The sequence below is a fragment of the Eutrigla gurnardus genome (assembly GCF_963514095.1).
Source record: "Eutrigla gurnardus genome assembly, chromosome: 18".
In the NCBI taxonomy this organism is placed as follows: Eukaryota; Metazoa; Chordata; class Actinopteri; order Perciformes; family Triglidae; genus Eutrigla; species Eutrigla gurnardus.
The window spans coordinates 10,876,044-10,896,154 of record NC_139929.1 but is presented as its reverse complement, the minus strand read 5'-3'; the positions used below and the strand labels follow the sequence as shown (position 1 = coordinate 10,896,154).

Below are 20,111 nucleotides of genomic sequence, written 5' to 3'. Positions count from 1 at the left end.
CGGCGTGACAAACTAGTTCCGTGCAGTGTTGTTTTGCTTGTGGAAGAAGAGAAATATCAGCCAAAAATACCAAAAAATAAGTGGAAGTGGCAATTAACATTTGAAATAACTGATTCTTTTGGCTGAACAGCTAGAAAGCTCCTCTGCCTGGCAAGTCAACACTTTCCATGTATCTGCCTCGTTCTATCAAAGAGACACACTGACCGCCACCTCCCGCTCCAACATATCCAGTCTTTAATTGCCAAATGCCTTGAAGTCTACTCTCTTCCACCACAGCATAAATCAACCTGGTCAATTCTCTCTGAGGGTGACATCAAGTTCATCCGCGTCTTGTTGATTACCTGTATCCTAACTAAATCCATCCCTTTTGTTATTCCCTTTTCAAACACACTTGTTACAAACCCCTGTGGTTTTGAATTATGCAAATCGTGTCCGTGGCTCAGCCATATTTAGGGCTGCTTTTTCTCAGCCCAGACTAATCCCATCCAATTACAGGAGCAAAGACTTTGATGTCATTTGTGAGTGCTCCTTCACTCACATAGGTCCGCGTGTCAACCCGGACCAGCGGTTCAGTTCATAAATTGGGTGTCCAATCAGAGTGCTTAGCACCTGATGTCCAAATTGCTTCCTCAGAGGATAAAACCCGAGTCACACCACAGAGGTGCTGAACTCATAACCATAAATGTGTTCAACAAGCAAATAGAAGGGACAGAAACTGAGCAATTCAGGGGGCTTAATCCGTGCAGGCAAAATTTGCTCATGTTCACAAATTAAAAGGCTTCCTGCAGTGACCTCACCTCTTTTTGCTGTAGAGTTCCACAGTTGTCAGGAATCACATCAGGAATCAAAGTACTGTCAAGAATAAATCCACTGACTTTAAAGTAATAATTTAAAATGTGTGGAAACTCACTTTCTTGTGAAGTTTTAGATCAAACTATTGATACCACTCATATTTGCAAATAATATGTTTTTGTATGTATCAGTAATCAGTGAAAAAGCTAGCGGCTCAGGGCTTTACTTCATCTGTGGTGGAACTGTTGAGAAAGCAATATGTTTGGACTGTTGCTATTTAATTGTTGAGGTTGACTTTATGTGTTCTCCTGAGCTGTAGTCAATACACACTTTGATCAACATCTGCAGCACTTCAGGTCACCTGGCGCTCATAAACAGTGTGCTATCCAAATACATTCAACCTGTGAAACATAAATGAAAAAAAAAAATGACAACTTTATGATTTTTCCAATAAAAGTTGATTCCTGTTTTGTTCATTTATTTCCCTTGTTTCTGTTTCCCTTTAGACACACTAAAATACTCCATTAGTGTCGCCTCATTGTCTCTGTGCCATTGCCACACTGTTGGCCCGCTTTCTTTGCACTAATGCAGCTTTTCACAGCTGTAGTGGAAGATGGCGCTGAGGTTATTTTCTTTATAGGCTTTCCCTTTCAGTTTTATTGTCATTTGAGTAGGGACCTTCAACTTCTCACTGGGACTATATTGTTTGGTATGTGGTGGTTTTTTCTGCCTTGTGAAGTGGAAAATAGCTCACCATCACAACTCTGGGAAATATTACAGCCGGAGAGTCTTGAAACGCAATGCCTCTCTCCATCCGTTCTGCCTCGATGTGAAGCCACGGCTTGTTTGTTGTCCTTGTTGTCGGCGACTCTGTGCACTTACAGTCGAGCCCGCGACAGGATTTGATGTTGTCACAAAGCTTTCAAAAGGTACCACGGCTCTCTGGTTGCTCGTGTGTTTATGAAGGAAGAAGCAGTGGAAGGATTTCACAAAAACGGAGCAGATGGTGAGCATGGAAGGAAGAAAGAATAGACACGACGCGAATAACAGAAAAACACAGAGAGAAGAAGAGCATAAAAGGTTTTACCGGAGCATGTGTTAGTGGATCTCTCCGCTGAGGCATCCTGCTGTGCTCCTCTGCAGGAGGTTACAGGGGGCGCCACTGATGTTTCCCACGCAACTCCTCCCGTCTGCTTTTTTTTTTTTTCCAAGACGGTTATGAAATTATCATAATCCATTTTCGGGGTGCAACTAGAAGACTCGCGCCATGTGGCGGTCTCTAAACTGAGATTAGATTCACAGCACGATATCGAGGCACCTCTGTGCAAATGTAGACGGGATGTTTTCGGGGCCGACTTCAAAGGACATCGTGTACGATGGCGTGGCCTTCAGACGACTCTGCACCTCTGCACTCGATGCAGATTCCCCATCGCTTCATTGTGAGCATGATGGAAACCAGAACTGATGCCGCATTTGAGCAGTCCTTAACATCTGGAGTTGGAAACCAAAAGGATGTGCTGTTGTCCTCCAAATCTGAGGAGCTTTAAAATTCATTCTCCAAATGGCAGATTTCAAAGGAAGCGGCCCTTGAACTACGACTCAGCATGTGCGTCTGGGTGCGTGTGCTCGTACGGCAGCATGGACGAGTTCCTCAGAGTTGATGTGAGTTTGAGCATGCACTTGCAGTGTCTGTGTTACCGTATGAGGGCATTGACTGTGGCTCCAAGCTTGCCTTGGGGCCATCCTATGGTGTTTAAATCTGTGTATAATCTGGCATCTAGCCTTCTATCCTTGTGGCTCTAAGAAGCCTACTGCCTCTTCAGTGCTCGCGGCCCCACATCGCTTCCAGTACAATAACTCAGGCAAGCTAACAGGATCACATAACGTAGCATGACTATTGCGAACACCAACAGTGGAATTTGCTTTGTTGTTCCGCCTTCCCGTATCTGCGCCTCAAAATGTTTTCCGATTTCCACCCGCTGCCTGTGTGTCATTCAACATCAGGCTTTCTTCTTTGTCTGTCTCTCTCTCTTCCCCCTTTACTCGATCTCTCTGTGCATTCGTATCTTTGTGAAACAGCCCAATTGAGGAGTTAAATTTATCCAAATGTAATCAAGCCTTTGAGATTTTCTTAAAAACTCCTTGCTTTTTTGATTACATTCTACATCAGATGGCCGTCATCCAGCAGAATCTCAGGTGATGTTTCAGACAACACAGATTTTTCAACATTAACAAATAGATTTGGTACGCTGAAGTTTAGGGATCATTTTCTAGCTTAGCACTGCAGAAATTGCTATTTGCAAAACATTTTTTACAAAGCTGTGAAAAAACGCATCTTGGCACCATCTTTGTTTTGAAAAACAGCACTAATAGGTCTAATGAGGCACTTTGCTTTGTGAGTCAAACGTAATGTGTTTTCTACTGACTATACAAACAATGGTGCGTTTAGTTTTGCTTTCAAATCATTCTGCTGCCTGCAATCTAGCTATGATGATGATGATGATGGATTGTGTTCCTTATATTGACACTTACACTCGCATACATGGATATGTTGTATTGTTGTTATAGCCAAAGACATTTTCATGCAGGAATTAGACATTATGTCAGTTGTGGATATCAAACCGATTGCTAAGTGCATTCATAAAGGTTTCAAAGGCGAAAAAACAAATAAACCATGATGTATTAAAAGATTGGAAGAATATTTACACTTGTCAAAACAAAGGGTTCAGGTCCATCTTTAATATTTAATAAAACCATCAATCAATCATCCACAGGATTTGTCAGACAGCAGGAAAGCAGCATGTCCTTAAGCATCAGATCTATTTAGAGCCATTCTGCAGGAAGGATAGAAGTTTTGTTGTCCAGTACCTGACTTTTTTTTTTGTGGAGACAGTTTGATTGAAGAATGCCTGTTTTTCTTCCAAGGAGCGATAGCTTAACTGCACAGTTTGCCGTTAGAGGGTGGTGATGAATTGCAAAAGGCAGAGAATTGAAATACTGTGCTCTCTTCCTCCCTCCCTCGGTGGCAAGCTGTGGTTGCTGATGGGGTTTACTTTCTGTAGAGTTTCAGTGAAGAGGAGGCTGGCAGAGCAGACAATCATGCCCACGTTGTCACCCCCAAGGCCTCATGCTTCATCTCAATAAGCCCCTGTCTTGCTCCAGCTCCTGAGCAGTCGGAAATAGCATTTTGGATTTATACAGGTGTGTGTGTGCCTGTGCCTGCATATGTATGGGTGTGTGTGTGTGTGTGTGTGTTCACTTACAAAGACAACAAGGATTGCATAGATTTCAGCCAGTGGGAGATCATGTTCCATACTGTCAGATGGACTGCAGAGGAAGAAATAGTGTAGCAGCCGAGGTAACGGAGGTAGAAGGGAGAAAACGAAAAATGCAGCACTGTAATTAAAAGACAAAGAGTAAGAAATAAAACTTAAGACGTCCAATCAAATAGAGAGGAAAAGACAGAGAAGGAGAAGCTGAAAAAGAGCATGTCTAAGAGGGAAAGTAAAGCATAGTAATGTTGGTGCTTCACATTGTGGTAGCCTACATTAGCTTTCTCTCTAGTACCTAGTTAATAAGAGGGTAGAGAGAAAAAAGAAAAGAAAGATACACGTGTTTCTCAATTCAAGGAAGGATCCTTCAATGGCTGAATTTCAAGGATGCTATGTCATCAAATCCTGCTGAAATATTGATCCAATATCCAGGATCCTTCGAATTCTAATAGGACTTGGTCCGTTGCATGTGTGTATCCTCCATGCTCTTAAGACACCCACAATCGAAGCATAATGCATTTCCTCTACCTGTTTGGAAACGAGTATAAGACTCTTGCAAACTTATATTTTACCTCAGCAGTCTGCCAAAATCTTCTCGACAAATTTGAGGAGCGAAATTGGCAACCCAGTTGCTGAATCTTTACTCATGTTACTGCATTTCTACGAGGTCTAATTTAAAAGTATTTTCTAACTTTCCTCACTCAGAAAAAGACAGAGCTTGACTTAACTTTGAGAAACACAGATGGAGTTCCAAAGGGGGAAGTAGAGGAACTTTAAACTCTTTTTTTGGCTGAACCGCGCCAAGATGAGGCCTAGGCATTTTTACACGGAAGATTCTGCCGTAATCACGGAAAGAGAGTCAAAATATTATTATATACATAGAGACAGAGACAGATCTGATTTGCTTGCACGAACACTGAAAAGGTGAATTTGCATACTGTCCCCTTTAAGAACCACGATCACTTGGCCCACCACAGAAACTTGCAGATGCACATTTAATATCCAAGATTCACATTATAGCATTTATCACTGCCCATATGTGTAACAATTTATAACGTTAACCATAAAGGCTCCAGCCATAGACTGTGGTTTCTACCTAGACTTGTTCCACTTCAGTCTTTCTCTCGGCTCAATACAGCTGAATCCATGATGATGCAACATAAGACACGTTTCCATAGAGTGGAAATATAATGAGAATTCAGTGGAAGAAGAAAAACAACAAGGAGCATCAGTTGTGTGTAGCCAAGCCTTGTTAGTAAGGAATCTGCCATATTCAGCTCCCAGACCCCTCCACTGTGATTTCATATCAGTATTTTTCTTTTCTTGTATCGCCCCTCAGTCCAATTACGGTACGCACACTTTCTTACTCTTTTTCTCACTTTCTCTCAGTCACTGACCTGATTTCTGTTGACTTTTTACTGCCAAATAATTAAGGTCATGACGGTCCATCACCTTTGCTTGCCTCTGTTCTGCCTCTCAGAAAACATTAATCCATCCGTTGTATGTGAATGAATATTTCTATAATGTCTGTGGGTGTCTATATGTATGTGTCATACCCACCATGGCCTCTGTCATGATGGGAGCAGAATCCACCATCACTGCATTACTGGTTTTTACTGGTTTTTACTGGTTTTCTATAATACTTTTCCATCAAATCTTACAGCAGGTGCCTGTTCTGATGCTGCGCCGCGAATGGCTCGTTTAATGTTCATTTTTGACTAATGCATCACAACTTGTGGCAGCCAACGAGTCCTTTGTTTGCAAAATGAACTGGCATAAAGGCTGTGAGGAAATACTTCTATGCAAATCAAAAAGCCCATAAGACAAAATACTATCAATCCATGTACTTATAACTACAACAGAAAGTGGGTGAAAGCCATAAGTGATAAACAATTATTAAGAGTTACTATTGGAATTTTAATATTCCTAAATCACTGCTCCCTACCATACTTTCTCAGTCCTTAAGAATATGGGCTATCATCTTTCATTGATACTAAAGCAGTCCTTAATTCCTTGATGAGTCCGTATTGGTATACTGAATGGATGGTCATAATGAAATTTCAGCTTTAAAGCTACATATATCGATGTTGAGTTTAGTTTTTGTGCATTCCTCCTCGGCAATAATACATTTAAAAAAAACATTTCTACATTAATCTGTATACTCAGGTAAATGTGACTTGTTATGTTGAGAGGCTAACTAATCAGTGCTTTATTTAGCTCTGATGACAGTTAATGATATTGGTTACTTATCTAAACTGTGATCTGATTCATAGACAACCCACGCAGCAAATTCATTTGTAACTAAGCCCACCTTCTTTCTCCATTGTCGCCAACTTGTACAGACACTCTGTCAATAACCGCTTAGACTGCCAATAGTGTTTAACTCTGTAAACTATAGCCCGTGTCCATCTCATGACTGTATTAATTTGGTCGTGTCTACGCATATATGCAGTCATGCATTCATGCATAAACGCCCTGATTAAAATATGTCAGAGGGCGATATTGCACTGTCGAGGTTGCTTCCATACCCTGAGGAGACTTCTTCCACACTCATCAGCTACGATCTTCCAGGGAATGGTATCACTCGATTGACCTCCAGAATTTATGACGGCGGATTTGCCATCTGGGAATGTCAGAGCTTCGGGACAACTTCCCCTTTTACCGCCAGTGATCATGTTCCAACAAGCGATCATTCCTGATCCCTCGTCTTGTATTTCCCTCAAGCGCACAGAGAATTAAATTTTCATTTGGCTGCAAGCACCTTGATACATTGCTGTAATCCGCCAACTGGCTGAAGTGCATCCCGCCAAGGCTGTACCTAAACTGCTAATATCGTAAAGCCATGATTGGAAAGTGAACGGGGTCTATCATTATACCGAGCTTCAGCATATGAGCACAGGGGCAGCACTGTATGTCATCCATGCTTTTAAAAAAAAAAAAAAAAAGACCTACCAGCAGTTAGTAAACACTGCAATCATATCAATATTAGGGTTTACCTTATTCAATTATTGTGAGGAACAAAATACTAGATTATACTTCATTTTTTAATCCAGAGAGATAAGATAGAACATTGCATCCATACAACACATGTTTATATCACCTTTTTCAACAGTGTTACATCATATTGACGTACAAAATCAATAAACTTGAAGGGGCAGATTCTTTTCAACAACCACAAATGAAGCAACATTCAGAACAAGTTACATCTGTGTGAACATTTTGGCCGGTGTATGGTGTTACATGTTTTTATTGTCATTTTCCTTATGATGGGTTGTGTTCAACGTGACTCCAAGGCGAACGCCACACGAGTCGTTTGCATGGTACGTTAATGCGTGTAGAAGTTACCCACCATTTTTGTCATCGGCCACTCTCAAGATAATGCACAGCAACAAGATAAAGAGCAGAAAATTGTCTCACTAAGATGTGGTTTGCACTGAAAAAAATGAGAGTGAGTGGAGGGGAAAAGGGGAGGACGGTGTCAAACAGCAAGTCGGAGTAGTTAATTGGAAATATACATGGGTGAGTAAGGTTACCTGCGAGCTGCGAGCCACTAATAAGTGCATATACCGCAGTCAAAACACCCTTGACTATCTATAACTTTCAGGAGGCATCATAAACTGACATCTTTCTGACATGTTTTTTTTTTCACAAGATGCTAGTTTTATGTTATTTATGAAGGCTTATTTATGAAGGTACATTTCCCCATTCGTATATGATCCTTGCCAATACTTCTACGCCCAACATGTGATTCATGTAAATATAGCGCAGTAACTGAGTGACATGCATGTTAGCTCCGTCTGTCATTATGCCGTTTGACTGGCAGCTGTTTGTGGAGTTGTGACTCCGTGATATACGTGACCCCGAGTAGAGACAATCCCCCTCCAGCTGACAACTCAACGCAAATACAGGAATAGATGACGCCTTGAAACTGTCTCTCAGCTCAGAGTCTCAACTCGTGTGGAAGTTTTTGCAAAGTGTGGTCTCTTTAACCCCCCCTACTTAAAGAGACCATTCAGTGCAGAGATAACGGTGAGAGGGTTGGAAGGTTTATCGGATAGTATTTATGCGTTTTGCAACATCGCGTCCTTGTTATCATTACATTTACATTAATCGCCTCATTTGTATTTCATGCCAACTGCACATGTTAGGTGCACATGCATGTATGTATAAGTCTGAACTCGCATGTGTGTACATGCCGCCCCCCCCGGGGGAAGGTCAGGGACATTAGTAAGATCAGTAAAGCGGTCTTGTTCATTTTATTAACTGTCTTCCTGATTACATCTTGCCCTGGGGTATGCTGCCTCCATTAGCCAGGTCAAAGCATGATTACACCAGAATAGATTAGCGCTCTATTTTCCGCACTTAGAAACCACTGCGGAGGAATTAGACCTTGGATATAGATACTCTAAGGTGAATGCATATAAGAGAGTAACTCTGCCATGGATTTTTGGCAAAGAAACACACAGGCAGGGATTAGCACTAACCTGGTCATCTTTCGATTTTTCCTCTTTTTTTTTTTTTGTTTGTTGTTGATAAAGCTCGATCTTTGTCTGTGGAATTGGCAGCCTTGTCCTGCGTCAAAGAGTGTAAAGGTTACTCGGCCTGTGATTTAAAGGTTAAAGCATCTGTCTGTGTGTTCAAAAGTAGTTATCAAAGAATAATTATGGGGCCTGAAAGATGGTGCTGCGGCTTTAAGTAGAACACAAATGGGAGCTTCTCCAGATAAGACCAGCCACCTGTCCGCCTTTACTTACTGTGTGAGCCATTTAAAAAGCAGAGAAACGGGAAGGTTTCTCTCCAAGAATTATACATTTAGAATGTTCTGAGGGCTGCCTGCAAAATATCCTCCTACTGAAGCTGAGCAACATGCCCCTTGTTAAAAAAAAAGAACAAATCTGCCACTAGTGATTGTCTCTTTTGACTAAAATATTGAAGTTTAAATGAATAGGCACTGTCTGGTCTCTGCATGCTCCGTGCCACTGGGGATTTCCCAGCTTGAAATTTAGATGGACAGATACCAGTGACATTTCTAAACTCAATTTTCAATTATGGACGAGGCCTCCTCTCCGGCTGCCCACAGTGAGTGCTGATAACTGTCTGACAGCTCCAGCAAATGATGAAGGCCTGTGATTGAAGTGTATTCATCATGTGCTCTCCTCTGCAGCGAGACAGGGCCTGTAAACTTTGACTCAATCATTCTGGCTCTCATTAACTGGCATAGCAACACACACACACACACACACTCAGAGCACTTAATGCATTACATATCTGCTACAGTACCCATAACCTCATAATAGCTACACATCCACTTTTCTACTCTAATGGGATTTAAATCCACAGACACATCCCCAAACTGTATTTGCATATGAAGATATAGACACTACTGCAATGGATCTAATTAATCAGCTGTGTTTGTTTACAGTTAATTTATGGTCAACCCCCCCAAAAACAAATCTAGAACTATTTCCTGTATAAATGAATCCCAATGCTTCTGGCAACGCATTGACTCGTACATGAAGAGCTCGCTTTCAAAGGTGTCCGCAGTCTTTGAAACTCAAATGCAGATTCATTTTGCACGAACTGGAATAAGTTTATCAGGCAGCTTGAAAAGTTTCAATCCCTAATTAGAGGTCCGGGCTTTGAATCGCAAATGTGTGGCCCTCGTAAAGCAATGCAAACATACCTTACGACTCATTACTGCACACACAAACACAGTTGCACGTCCACAGTCACATCATTCGTGAGAAGTTGGTCCAAGGCCAGTCGAAATATAAGTGGAAAAATAGCTGAGAAAAAGGGTAAAATTCACATTCTCATTACATTCAGACGCAAAACCAAGTTTTCAAACTTTCCACTCGTATCGCCATATCATTCCGTACGCATCCTCACATAAACTCCTGCAGAACATTCCACCGGCGCACCCAATGAGAGCTCCACAGATGCCTCCGACACCGTGTGCATTCTGCTGTCAAACCGAAACCAAAGCGCTTGTGCTGCCTCCAGCCAACTCGGCAGCCAAACAGAAAGATTGGACCGAGGGGCTGAAAAGTTTCCTTATTATTGAACACAACACGTCATTAAGACTCTGTAATGAGCCTCCAGAAGCCTCACCTGTCAGCCACGTCCTCATTACTAATATGATCTTCATGTTTCCGAGGACATTATGTGTCCACTAAGCGTTGCTCAACTGCCCATCATTCTCTAGTAATGGGCGGGTGAGCAACACTTAGTATACCGTTAAAGTGAAAATCCCTCACATCTGAAAATAAATTGCCAATTTGTTGCAAAAATGGGTTTCAGGTTTTTTTTTGCCTAAATTCAACATGACCTTTTAAAAAAATGGCTACACGAAGCCCAGCTAAATGGATGCGTTATTTATATACGTAATATTTGATTCATTTAACTGCCTTAATGTTTTTGCGTGTGTCATTTTTAAATGGAGAATAATATTTATTTCAAGTTAAGTTTGTAATTTCACTTCCCTGCATTGACAGACTGTAATCTGCCTGCGTGTCAGGAATTCACCACACGTCGCGACTATGATGAAAGCGAAGCACTCGAGTCGTTCTCAAGCGTGAGCAAAACAGTATGGTCGTTATATGAAGCTAAGTTTCTCACTAAATGTGCGATCAACATCCTCAGCCTTCATTAGGGGATGATTAGTGGCGGTGGGAGCTACTGCTGCCAGCGTCAACTGCAGCTTTACACAATCAGATGTTGCACTTTGAGTGCTGCTATTCGCACTATTGTGAAACAATCCCTGATTATAAAAGGTGACGGGTAGTTTACACGTCTAAAGTGTTTGTTATATCTGGCAAACTGAATATTAAGGCACACCTTTGAGACAAGAGGCCCTCCTGACCTAATCACCATGATGTATTAAACATAATCATATTAAGCTATTAATCATTCCAGTCACTTTGCCGATTAATGCACTGATAAATATTTATGGGAAACGTGTCTGCACATAACGCACGGGTGGCATTAATATGAACGGCGTACCTTTAAGCATTAAATGTTTATAGCCGTTTCAGCAGGATCCGTTTTTTCCCCATTTAATATACAGATTTATTCAGCAAGGGCCTCCAAAGTGTGTAGAGAAACTTCTGAAGAAAGTCTGTGAATATGAGTTACGGTGTTCAACCTGTAAGAGCTCATGTTCACGCTCCGAGAGACGAGGTTGAAGGTTAACGTAGAGGTCACATGTGGCCCGTGTGGGCGACTATCACGAATCACCCTCATAATAAATCACACTTCAGCGCTTTTACATGAGAGGCACAGTGAGTATTGGAGACGTAAAATATGACAAAGTCTTCCCTAGACAGAAGTTTAATTAAGTTGCTTTACAACCATTATCATGTTCCAGTCGCATCTGTTTTCTTATGCTTGCATTATTTAGAAAAGTAATTGTTGACAGATTTTACACATAAAAAAGCCCACAATGAGCACCCACAGGACTGCTTTTATCATATTTGTAAGAAATCAGCTGGTCCAGCCTTAAGCTGTGCACGCTCATCCCTTTAGACAAGCTTGATGCACTCGAGACACATTTCTTTATTTCATCTTAAAACCTGCCTCAAGGGACGGAACTTTTTTTCAAATCCAAGTTCTAATTAACCAGATGCTTACTTTCACGCCATACTTGTTTTGTTTGTTTTGAACATTAGTTTTGTCTTTATTCCTAGATTCTTTTTTAATGTCTTTGCTGCTCTGACGATTTAAAATTACGTTTGAAGAACATTTTTCAAAGAGAATGCAAAGTTGTCGATTTTCTAAACAGTAAATTTGGATTCCTGCGCTAAGGTATATTAAAACTTTATACTCTGTTCAGTGCTGTTCGGTACACTCTGTCCAAGCAAGGTGAAGGTAGAGTAAGAGTGGGAGGACAAAGGAACATGACAGATGGACGGATGGAGTCTCCCAGTTTTAGCCTGAAGATTAGCCTCCCAGAGAGGCACAGAGATAGCTGTAAAGAGCAAGAGAGAAATGGAGCCACTGAAAGAAAAAGAATGTGAAGTTTAATAAAAAGAATATATAAAAAAAAAGTACCGGACTCGGTGAAGGAGATGAAGGCGAAAGATAGAAAAGCAGGGCAGGAAAGAAGAGGGAGTTGGAGAGTGAGAGAAAGGAGAAAGGGAGGCAGCAGCCGCAGTCAACCTTTACAAAAATCAATAACTCAAGCTAAGATGGAGACAGCAGGGCAGTGAGGGAAAGAAGGGGAGTGGAAACGGAGAGATGGAGAGAAAGGAATACCAAGGGGGGGGCAGCTGAGAGAGAGTAGACAAAGCTGAGAATAGACCAAGTGTGTAAGAGAGGTAGGGTAAGATAAAGAAGGTTTGCCGGTGTTTGTGTGCTCAGGAAGAAGCCCAGCGGGTTAGTGTCTGGCCCAGAGAGGTCAACTCCTTCACCTGTTGACTGTAGAAATGAAGCAGAGGAAAAGAATCTTGCAGGCTGGATAAGAGAAGAGTGTCAGAGGTTATGCTTTGTTCTCCTTTGACAGACGTCTCTTATACCTTTGAAATCTCTCCGCTGCCTTAAGAGGACAAAAAAATGATGTTTTTACCATCAGATGGTAATAAACACTTTCAAGAAATGCTCTTAACATAATAGGCTTTGCAAGTACAACTATGCCGTGTACTTGAGACGTTGGAGGCCAGAACATTTTTGAGTTTCAATGATTCTCAGGCAAAGTAACCACTAAGTGTTTCTATCAACATCGGCATGAATAAAAAGCCAAACCAAGAGTGACATAAGCCCAGCTCTCTTTGATGATTGTAAACATGTCTCGCATCTATCCTTCCCAGTCTCCTTTTTTCACTTGAATAAAAAAGAAGTGACCCAGGATGTGACTTGATAGGTGTGTTGTTTGATCAAACAGCAGTCGTTTGGGCAGCCGCACAACTGAACCACAAAGAAGAACTAAAAAGTAGTCAGAATTGTAGAAAAGAAAACTGTCTTCAAGGATAAATGTCTGAAATCCATCATGTCTCTGACAACAAAGCGTTGCGATGATGAACATATCACAGGGTTGTCAGCGTGATGGCCTTCATAAGCAACACAAAGCCAAAATGCAGCAAGAACCTCTTTGATAATTGATGGACACCAGAGAGACTTGTTTCTGTCGCTATATGTCAGAGACACATGAAAGAAATGTAGACTTTTGTGTGTGTGTGTGTGTGTGTGTGTGTGTGTGTGTGTGTGTGTGTGTGTGTGTGTGTGTGTGTGTGTGTGTGTGTGTGTGTGTGTGTGCGTGTGTGTGTGTGTGGGTGGGGGGGCAGGAATTTAAAGCGTTTGCACCTAGGTGCTGAACTGCGGAGCTGTGATGTGCAAGGTGTTTGTCATTAGGGCTGTAGTGCCAAATAAATTAATTTCACTAGCTTTTTTTTTTTCTTTAAATCAATTTGAGACCTGTTAAGTAATCTGTGGCCAAACAGCTGAAAAGTAAACAGAGGATTTGCAGAACGGGAAAGGCAAGCAGCCATTCTGCAAGTATTTAAGCCAAATGCAAACTCTTCAACAATGTAAACGTCAGTGAGGCTCCGACTACTCAGACAGTAGCAGGTTTTTGTGCTGCTGACAGTGTCGCGAAATGCCATTTCCATTGTTGCGCTTTACATAATCCTAATCCTCTTGAGTTTGTGTTTACCAAGCAGCAAACACCACAGCAGAACGGAGAACATCTTGTTGTGTCCTTGATGAATATTTTCCAAAATTATTATTCCTCAAGGAAAATATCAACACTCAAAGAGGGGATGTTTATGACTGCATCTGCCTGATATAATGGTAGCGTACAGATGCTGTATCCATGTGTCTCTTTATGTTTCCTGCATATAGATGGATAAAGAAGCATAGGAGGGTTTGTGCTTGAAGGAGCAAATGAGAAAACGTCCAGTACTGACATCCTTGATGAAGCTGAGTAATTATGGGGAGCCACACTTGGGATCTTTCAACACCAAGTCTTGACATATTGCTGACATAACATGATAACGTGTGCTACTTTTGCTCTATTTGTTAAGCATCCAATTAGTCCAAGATTGGTTGTGACAATTTGAATGAATCTTTGCACCTGAACTGTGACTTGTCTCACGACTCCCACGTCTCTCCTGTCACTGAAGGACCGTAAAGGAGCTTTCTCCCCCTCACACCTATTATCCCTCAGAATGACCGATCCATCGCCTCTGCCATCTGCTTGTCATGTCCTCATCTTGTGAGTCCATCCTTTCTTTCTTCTTTTTTTTTTTGCCTCCTCTGTTTCCAACTATTCCGTATGTTTTCTCTCTTCCGGCTGCGTGTTTTCTGAACTCTCTCTCTCTCTCTCTCTCCCTCCGTGGAGTTGTTTATGCCCTGTTCATCCTCCTCTGTAATTATGAGTGTTGTTCACTGTATCCTCATCCATATGACGAGCCTGACGGATATGCAGGGAGATGGATGGTGTGAGTTAAAAAGCAGAGTGAAATACGAGTGTGTCTTGGCAGAAGCCATTTTCCCCGTGACACATCTGTCCATCGGCCTTGACCTGAGGGGACACGGCACTAAATCTGACTTATAGTCATAAACACAGCCACACACACACACTCACACACACACTGATTGAGATTACCCTGCGGTAATGATGATTATAGTTGTTTATGGTCTTCAGCCTACACTTTTGTCAGTTACAACGGCTGCCGGAGGTGTGTGTTTGTGTGCACACATCCTCGTATGCTTTAGTGCATACTTTAGAGAGTGTGTGTGTGTGTGTGTGTGTGTGTGTGTGTGAGGGGGGAGCAGCAGAGTCAGGTTATTGTGTCCTTCATCAAGCAGACAAGCCAATTAGGGACACAACCATTGATATTAATTTCCCCTTCCTCCCCCTCTCCTCTCTCCCCTTTCCGAGGTGTTTCTCATTTAATAGCTGAATACACTCTGTGATGACCCGTGAAGAGTTGTAGATGGGTGCGGAGGTATGCAGAGTGAATTTACTAGAGCAGAACGTTGTGGTGAACAGCGGGCGGGGGGAAGGAGTTGCAGGCCTCAGAACTCTAAGGGAGGTGGATGGCGATATGAGTTCTCTCAGGTAGAAATTGTTGAGATAACTCATTATCCTTCCCGGGCCGATCTGCAGTGTGTTCTGGTGTAAAAAACAGAGATGTCTCACCTGACATCGCAGGCAACAGTGAACTCATTTGTACACCATTCCTCTTACAGCAAAAAGGGTAATTGCTTGATTTAATTATTAATGGGTTGCTTGATTTTCTTAAGTGTTTTGAGTGTTTCTCAATGCAACTTTTGTGAATCCTCGTTGCAGAAATCATCATGCTGAATGCATCGCCTTCCTTGTAAAACATTTTGCAGAGCAGATTATTGAAAGAATGAAAAATGGACACTGTGCGTGTTGGCAGTTCTTCCTTGCCTTTGTTACATTTCTACGTTCATAAACGTGTGTGTATAAAGTTTATCGAGATAATAAATCACGTGAGGAGTAGAGTCATTTTCTCATAGACTTCCATGCAATCAGACTTCTTTTTTGTAACCCGAGGAGTCTCCCCCTGATGACCAGTAGAGAGAATGCAAGTTTAAGGAACTTCTGCATTGGCTTCACTTCTCAGAACTGGAGGTTGCCGCCTGCGTGGAACCAGCTCTGTGTTGCATCACCTGCTCGAACATGCTTGTGCTTGTCGTCGTGCACAAGAACCGTCTTTTAAATAAATGCACCATATTGTTACGAGTGGTCAAAAACTCTTCAGGGTACATTTGAGTTACCTGAGAATATTCCGATCCCTATTTAACCCACATTTACTCAACCGCATTAAAAAAAAAGACAGATCACAGGCATTTGATATATTGGTATGCATTGTACACCAGATCAAAACCATAAGGGATAGACGGGGAGGGTGGCATGTCTTTCAAATTCAACTTCAGATCAGGATCGGGGCAAAGGGAGTTTTCAGTTAGCAGAGATTAAAGGGCAGAATTTAGTTAGACTAATGAGAACATAAAGAGACTCGATGCCAGGAGAGTTTCGTGTGGAGACACTGGATCGACAGATATGGAGCATGGAGACAGAAAGACGGAGGCCACTGAGACCAACCGATAGGCGAATGCAAGGAAACGTGTGCAAAGCAGATATGAGGAAGAGAAGAGAGGGAAAAGGAGTCTGGTAAAGCAAGACATGCCAGAGGAGAGTGCAAGGTAGAAAGGAATAATAGGAGGAGAGATAAAAAAAAAAAAGAAAGAGCCCTCTGAGAGGAAGAGATTTGAGAGAGCAAGGAAAAGGTGAGAAGTGCGAATTAGAGAGAGGTCTAAATATGTGGGAGATACGGAGAAGATGGTAGTAGTGCCCGGAGGTAGGAGGGGTTCTCGACAGTGAACTGATGGATGGGTGGTCCGGGAGTGGAGAAAGATTGAGACAATAGAGGGAGACGGGGGAGCTGGGAAAAGACTCTGAGACAGATTAAAAGCAGCAGAGAGGAGAACACACAGAGGCGTGCATTCATATACTGTAGATAAACAAAAGGGCAGAGACAAAGAAAGGCACACAAATTCTCTTTTTCTGATGTACACCCACATAGACTGCACTCTCCCGGGGCATGGCTAATGTGCCTCCCCTGTCTGCCTGCAAATACAAAGATGTTAAGAGGATAGGAGGCTAACAAAGACCAGTGGAGAGCAGCGTGGAGACACCAGGCGCTCTGCACAACAAACAGCAATGCAAACAAACGATGGCAACAAAGAACAGAAAGCAACGGTGCCCCTGACAAAGACAAATTGATCCACCACTTCAAAAAACTCCCCAAGATGGGGGGGCGGGGGGGGTAGTCTTGTCTTTGTCCAGAGTCCTTCAGAGTGAATTGGTATGCACGTTTTTTGTTGTGTCTCCCGATGCGATCGGCGGTGTGCGTAAGACTTTATTCTTGCCCTTTCTTTTTTTCTAAACTATACAGGAGCTGCTCTTGTTAGAGAAGAGAGAAGAAGTATTGATTCAGTTCCACACTCCGTAGAGATCAGTGCAGAAGAACAGATGAACTGTTTATATTCTCATCCATGCATGCAGGTTTCCACTTACTGTACAGATAACTGTCACTCAGCGGGACCAGAGGGGGAATTGGGTGGGAATGGAAGGTAATCATAATCACTCTTTTAGGGGGAGTAACGCTGGTGAAGGTGCAAACTGAAGGTGATATCTGAGACGGATTTATGAGAAAGCCAAACGTAAGGATTATGAATGTCTTTCTGGCATTTCGGCTCCCGCTGACCACCTTTCAATTCATGGTCTGACTGGCAGGGGTGTGATCCCTTGTTATGAACTTAGCGTGGCCCATGCACTTGAATGCTTGTAAAGGATTATATGAGTTTTATGAACAGGCGTTTACTGTGGGCCGGTCTGTCATAAGCTTGAAGCAGCTGACCAGCCTTCCCTCCCCTCAAAGAAGAGGCTACTTTCAACAGTACGACCCTGAAGTGTCCGCCTTAACTCAGCGCACACCCAACAGTGAATAACCCAAAACAAAATCAGTATTTTGACACAATAAAGGAACCAACAAATAACTGCTTAATAATTCAAAACTTACTCATCACTTTGCTTTGATATAAAGGCTGTCAACGTCCTCTAATACATTTTTTATTAATTGTATTTTTCAGTACCCAAACACCTGTCAACAGTCATCATGTCTGTGTGTGTGTGTGTGTGTGTGTGTGTGTGTGTGTGTGTGTGTGTGTGTGTGTGTGTGTGTGTGTGTGTGTGTGTGTGTGTGTTTTAGTGTATTTTTCCAATACTGAGGTGTGACATTTGGTTCAGTGGCCCTCCCGAAAAGTGATATCATTCTAACATTAGTATGAATATTCATAGACGCCCTTTTTGATCTAGTTGCTTGGCTAAAGTACGATGGTGATGAAAGAGGGTTGAAACCGCAGGTCTCTTATCACAACACACGTAGACTGTGATCACGTTCTTTCTATCTGTTTTTATTTCTGCTGCATTCTTTTTTCACCGTCATTCTTCTTATCCCACACAGTCGATGCAGCCATGAAATGCAAGTTTGGATTGTTTATTCATCCTCTGAGGTTTAATGGGTTTGACTATTGTTTCTCTCTGTGATTAGAACATTTTATCAAAGTAATGCTGAAACCTGGGAATTGGAAAACTGTAGCATCACTAAAACAAAAGTCTGACAAGAAACGCGAGGCGTGAAATGGGCAGACGATTAGCCGGATTATCTAAACCATTTTATACAGGTAAAAATCCAAAATCCAAAATAATATCTCTACAACATCTATCTGCACACAATCTGTATGATCACACTACTGGTGGGTGTTTCATGCCTTATCTGACTTCTTTTCATGATGATGATGGTCAGCAGTTCCTTGATGGGGCGGAAGTTGAATTAAATCAGAATAATCCCATTCTGGTAAAGCAGTGCTACAATCCTCAAGACGGGGCATACATCTGTCTCTCTCCGTGATGTCTTTTAACACAAAATGTGTCTTCCAGCTAATCCTTTGTTCTTTAACATTTTTTCATTCTTTCTTTCAAGACTCCACTGTCTTCTCTTACACTCTGATGTAATTTTGTGTTAAAACACAGCTATCACTCAAGTCTAACTTTTGATAATCAACCAGGAATTGAGTACACACACACACACACAAACACACACACACACACACACACACAAACACACACACACACGCACACACACACTCTGTCCTTCCCAGACACGCACTCACACACGCAAACATGCCGCGGAGCTCCATCTTGGCATTGCCCCCTCTCTCTCTCTCTGCGGCTCTCCATATGAACTCTCTGCCAGTGTGATTCCATCTCTTCTCCCTCATATCTCCATCCATCCATGCTGTCGTTCTCTCATCTCCCCCTCCACCCTCTTCCTCACTCCCCACTCCTCAGTTGTTTGTTTTGGCAGAAGTCGAGCTGAATCACACCGGAGACTTCAGCTGGCACAATGCATAGCTCCCATTCCACCTGACGCCTCCTACATCACTCCTTCCTCCCCTCTCCTCCATCTTCCTTTATAGCTTATTATTTAAATGAGATGATGAGATGGATCAAGTTGGATTTTTTTTTTTATATGAGAAACATTCTTTTTCTGCTTGCTCCTCCATCTGTCTAAAAATCTTTGAAGAGTGAAGACTCAGACCAGGTGTGTTATGTCATGGCAGGGTTGGTGCGATGCCAAGCGGAAAGTGAGAGAATGAGACTTCTGGGGCGCTCACCCACCGCTGCACACTGGATGCTTTTGTTTACTTCGGGCCCTTCGGCTCACACACAAGACAGGGCGACTCTTGTCTTTTTAATGTGACCCGATGCACCGCATCTAGAGTACATCCACACTGCTGTACCCACATTTGAAAGATAATTCTTAGTGCAAATTTGCGACTTTATAAAGTAGCAAATGTGCTACTTTATGAAGTCGCAGATTTGCTACTTTATGACGATGCTAACAACCGCCATCTCAAGCTAACTTCCCATGAAGGTCGCATTTATTTTTCTAATGAATATATCACAATGCGTGACACCGCCTTGTTAAGGTGCTTAGGGTGATGGCTGTTGATGGTTATTGTTGGTTAATTTAATGTGGGCCAAATTGTCATCTTAGGGGTGTTTATTGATTAGGTGGTTGGGCTAAGACGCTAGCGGTAGCTTTCACTTGTTTTCATAGCAACGTCGGTTTGCTTTTTTACTCCACATTTCTGTCGTAGAGGCATACGTACGTAACTTCATCCACTTGCCATTCACTTTGAAAAGTGGCTGCAAGGACGTTGACATGACACTCTAATTAGGTTAGGGGGCAAGATGGCCGGGGCTTAGCTTAGCTGGCTGTGGTTGGGGACCTTGCTGATCTATCTGTGAAGGTCTTCACTTCAAACATTGTTCTCACTTATGTAGAAGTGCAGCACACACACACACACACACAAACATGTCCACATGAAGGGAGTTGATTGTGAAGTCTCTTGAGCAGACAGTGTTAATCCTATTGACAATGGCTTGTCTGAACAGGGGCCCGAAGAGAGATGAAGCTAATTCTCTTTATGAGGACAATAAACCCACAGGTC

General features: G+C 42.3%; 1 protein-coding gene across 1 annotated transcript in view; it reads left to right on the top strand.

The window, feature by feature from the left end:
* Positions 1-20,111, top strand: part of cntnap2a (contactin associated protein 2a) — a 267,226-nt gene that overhangs the window by 196,742 nt on the left and 50,373 nt on the right. The window lies entirely within an intron of this gene.